Below are 5,240 nucleotides of genomic sequence, written 5' to 3'. Positions count from 1 at the left end.
CAGTTCCCCTCAGAGATACATTCATATAAACTCCTACTCCAATTGTATCGCAATTTGTTTGGCATCTCACACGATTTGAATCGTCACATATTTGAATCGATTTTCAGCCGGCTCGCAGTTAATCGTTACATCCCCATCTCAGACAACAAAAGACAAATAAAAAAATCACTCGATGCTATTGACCGAATAGATTTTGTAGCATAGTTAATTCATACAGTGAAGTCTATGCCGTTTTTATATATGCTTTTCTTTTAGGTATAATAAGTAAATTGTTAGGAAAAAATATAATTATCATCAAAGGATATGAAATGTACCCTAAATTGCAGAATGATTCACAGAAGATCGGAGTGATACAAACTGTGAATGACCCATGATGGTGGCTGAACAAACTCAGAATCGCTGATCGTGATCATCAACTTTCTTCTGTCAACCTAAGTTCATGGAGCATGTGCATATAAAAGTGTGACATCAGTAGCGAACAGCCATTCACATGTTTTGAAACATAAAAAATACTGTGATTGACTTGTGAGAGAGTCAGCACAATTCACTGCCGAAGATTAAAGGATTGAAAAATATTAATTTAAACACATTTACACAGCAACTGTCCATGAAAAAAGATAACTAAAATAAAAAATTAAAATAAAAAACTTGCTTTATCAGTGCAAATGAAAGTGAAGTTAGTTTATATAGCTGATATAATATATAATAGGCCTAAAAATGTATATAGTGTCATTGAAAAATATTTTCCAACTTTGTGGTGAGGTGGAATAAAACTCAGAGACCAATGTTATCAGAAAAGTAGGAAAGTTATTCTTGCAAGAAGGTCGCCTGACATACAGATATTCTGCAGTGAGAAGACCAAAACCAATATCTCTGTGGGTGTTTTATATAGATATTCCCCCTCCCCCTTTGGCTGCGACCTCTACGGATGTCACAAATGATTTCTCAGAACTAAGATGCAGCAAACACAGGATGTGTCAAAATCATGCAAACCAGTTCAAACCAGTTCTAACCACCAGGGGAAGACAGTCTATGAGCTAAAAACTTCTTGTCATGTATACCATTCCTATACTGAATGTAATATATCAGCACATAATAGAATAGTAGGAAAACAAAAACACAAAAAAACACTCATAAATGGAAATGTCTCTCACAATAGGTATGCAGAGACTCAAAAATCTAAGCTCATAGTCATTTTTAAAGCTTTATCTATTAATTCTAAAGCTTATTTATATTGCATGATATATATATATATATATATATATATATATATATATATTACTTTATACTAAAAGCTTAATAATTATTAATTGGAAATGTTTTCACTGTCAAACTTTAAGTCCAGACATATGCGGCAGGGCCTGATACTTCTGTTGTTTGAAAGCACATTCAGAGGATGTAATAACAAATTGATGTTTACTTTGCCAACAGCCCGCTTCAGGGCTGACTAAAAAGCAATCATGTTATTTATTGAAGCTTTTTTTCTCATTTTCATCAATCGCTGTCCCTTGGCATTCATTGGTCTTTTGTGGGGTCTGACATTTGGCTGAAATCTATAAAAAGCCTCTATTGTTATAGGTCGAAGTCCCATCACTATACAGTCAGACCCTGACCCTCTGACCGCAGCCAATGTGTTTTTCTGGAGCACACTGAGGTGTTTTGCCATGGCAGCTTTGGTCACAAAACGATCGGTCTGTGCAAGAAACTAAACAGTATTTATATCGTTTTTTTACCTCTGATTTTCACCGCAATGTCCGAACTGTCCTGAGCGCGTCCTCAGCACGTTCTCAACAGCCGGCGTCTTCTTCTTCTTCTTGCTTTATGGCGGATCGCAGACTTATGAGTGCATTACCGCCGCCTATCTCTCAAATGGACCATTGACACTCTATCTACAATCTCATTTAGGAGTGTCAATGGTCCATTTGAGAGATAGGTGGCGGTAATGCACTCATAAGTCTGCGATCCGCTGTAAAGCAAGCAAGAAGAAGAAGACGGCTGTTGAGAACGCGCTATAAATGTACTACTGTAGCACGTGCGCTATACAGTTTTGCGTGTGTATGAGCCTGTTTACAAAACTGTTGTCCAACAAAGATATAATTTATTGACATGCTTTTTCTCCAAATTAACTTAATAACATAGTCGAGTGTTTGAAATACTTATTTTTGTGACCAGACGTGGTTTCATATTACAGAATGATAGTATTATATACAGTGATAAAGGCCATGTCGATTAACATTGCATTATAAATATACTTTCCTTAAAAAAATACCCAAGATGGAAGAACACCGATAAACCCTATATTTTGTGCAGTCGTATGTTTATTTTCCTCAAGTTTCATCAGTTAAAATGTCTCTACCTCCATTGTGCGTTTTATTCAGCGATAACTGGATACCTTCCTGGAGCATTGTCAGTAGTATTTCTTCTGCTATGGATATGTGGAGTTTCTGTGCAAGAGCGCCCTCCGGCTTCCAGTATGAATTAAAACAGTCTTTACATTATGTGTGAACTCATTAATGCTCACCCTATTTTGGGTAAACATAGGAAAGATAATACTTTTCTTAAAAGAAACAGGATTCCCTGAATTATCGTCATTGATATCGTTATCGTAATAAATACCAGAAATATCGTGATATATTTTTAAGCCCATATCGCCCATCCCTACTTTACACATCAATGTATCGTCACGAGCCGCAGGGTTTAATTTGGTTTTGTTTGTGTGTTTTTTTTAACTCTCAAAGCCGTGATTTTCCATCCACTTGCATTATATGACTGACAGACTGCAACGGTTTGAGTTAAACATCTTTGTTTGTGTTCAGTTCTACTGAAGAAACAAAGTCAACTACATCTTGGATGCCCTGGGGGTAAACAGATAAACATCAAATGTTCATTTTTGGGTGAACTATCCCTTTAACAACTGCAACTTCTCATAACCAGTTTATTTCTTGTAATTTATTCACAATTTCAACTTTCTCACAATTGCAACTTTCTCATAATGTAACTTTACATCTCAACTTTTTGTTTTATCAGTTTCAATTCAAAATTGTTTTTTTTTTTAATTCCAATATTTAATCTGAAATTATTACTATTTATCTAAAATGGTTCTATTTCTCACAATTAATTGCATATTTATTTCTTGTAATTCTAATAATAAAATTTATATCTCACAATATAAATTTTTAATCTCAAATTTATTTTTTATAACTCAAAAATAGTTCAGCATTCATAATTGCAACTTTATTTCTCATAATTTTGACTATTTCTTGTAAATTAAGGTTTTATATCTCACAATTATGACTTTATATCTCAAAACTTTTAATCACCCCAACTGCAACTTCATTTTTTTTACACTATAACTTTACAGTATAACTGACATTTTGACTTTATCTCACAATTAACCTTTTTTTTTTTCTTCTTTGAGGCAGAAATGGGCTTCCATAAAATCCACTTCCATGTCCTTTTTTAGCATGGGACAAATGTGCCACCTGAGACATTCTCACCCTTCTTCCTGAGCGCTTCCTCTTGCACAAAGTTTGCCCTCACATCGCAAGGGCTAGAACTAGGACATGCCCATCCATGCTGATGGCCATGGGGCTTTCTGCATGTGTTTGTCTGTGGCTAATACAGCGAGTTACACAGAGACTAGGTATCTCTGTTCTTCTCAAGAGAGAACATTCTCTTGGGGGATACATCTCAGGGTCACAGGCCTCCGACGCGAGTGCCAGTGCACTTCTGTAGCCAGGTCACTTTGCCTTTCCTATGGAAATGGGCCAGGATGAAAGGCATCTCTGTGGTCCATTTACATGCCTCCTGAACACAGTCCAGCCTTTGCTGGTAAAGGACACGTAGGAGATTGAGAGGGTGAGACACCAACCATCAGAGCCAAAGGAGAAAAAAAAAACCGCACTCACTCACAAAAGAGAGAATATACAGTGGGTCCAAATCCTCCAGCTGTGGGCCTGTCATTTTGCATAAGTCAGGTTTGTGGATGGGGATGGCTCATAACTCTCGGCAGGCTGATATTAAATCCGTATGCGTGGAGACCTGCCCCCGGACAGTAATGGATTACCTGGCCCTGATTCCCCTCCCAGCCCGGCCTGGCTTGGCTCAGCCCACCGACCCCGACTGTCTGGAATGTGACAAGATAGCGGGAGGCTGCCAGGGCTGCCGGGAGGCCAGATTTATCTTGCTCTGCGCTGACGGATGATAAAAATGTCAGGCCACGATGTTTAGACCGGGTCGCCAGCCGGAAGGCCTGCACGCAGGACAGGCCACGAAGAGATATATACACATGTGCACAACTATACATACCTTCATGTTCGCTCGATGATCTGACCTCACCTTCAAGGCTTCAGAAACAAATCTGTAGCCCGATCTTTTCATTTTTCTGGCCTCGCTGCCTGAAAAACACCTCAGGTAGTGCGCTTTGGTCCTCTGCTGCATCTTTCATGAGCGCTGATAACATCACAGTGCGTGTGATAACACCATTCCAAAACACGCCACCCACACACGCAGGGCTCAACAATACGGATGGCTCTGGGCCAGTTTGAGAAAGTTTCGGGCCAGTTGACAGAACTGTCACTTCCAGCCTATGTTTGTTGATCATGTGTCGTTATGCCTTGCAAACCTAACCATTTGGATTTCTGGGAGGTATAGAACATTGCGGATTGTGTTAATTTAGATATGTCTTCAAGGTAAAGTTACCTTGCTGGCCAACATTGATGAGGTTTTAGTGAAATATGAGTATGATGAATAGCATTGGAAGCATCAGTTTGACTAGGGTCCAAATGCTAAATAAATCAGAAATGGTTTTGCTCTGTATGCTATCGTTTTCCTGCAAAAGTGAACAATTTATTCAGTCGATTCATCCATTTTAATTGTATCTTAAATGTTTTTATTAATATTACACGCAAACACACACACACACAATATATAGTATTATTATATGAAATGTATTCACATGAAACATGATATATTGTAATTAAATACAGTAATTCGATTTTTATATACATATTAATATATATTACATTTTCTATAGTTAAACACCAAATGTATATGTGAAATATGAGAATTAGATTAAATAATCTTTACATAAAGATTAATAATAATAATAATAATAATAATAAAGCTATACAATGTAATTCTGTGACCTTTCATAAACACACTTTTTCTGAAAAACAATGGAATACACACATACACATAAATATAGCTCTGAAAATGTGTATGTTCTAATATTAGATCTA

This window comes from Sinocyclocheilus anshuiensis, unplaced genomic scaffold (assembly GCF_001515605.1).
Source record: "Sinocyclocheilus anshuiensis isolate Anshui unplaced genomic scaffold, SAMN03320099.WGS_v1.1 scaffold763, whole genome shotgun sequence".
NCBI classification, from domain to species: Eukaryota; Metazoa; Chordata; class Actinopteri; order Cypriniformes; family Cyprinidae; genus Sinocyclocheilus; species Sinocyclocheilus anshuiensis.
Note: the sequence above shows the minus strand (reverse complement) of the source record.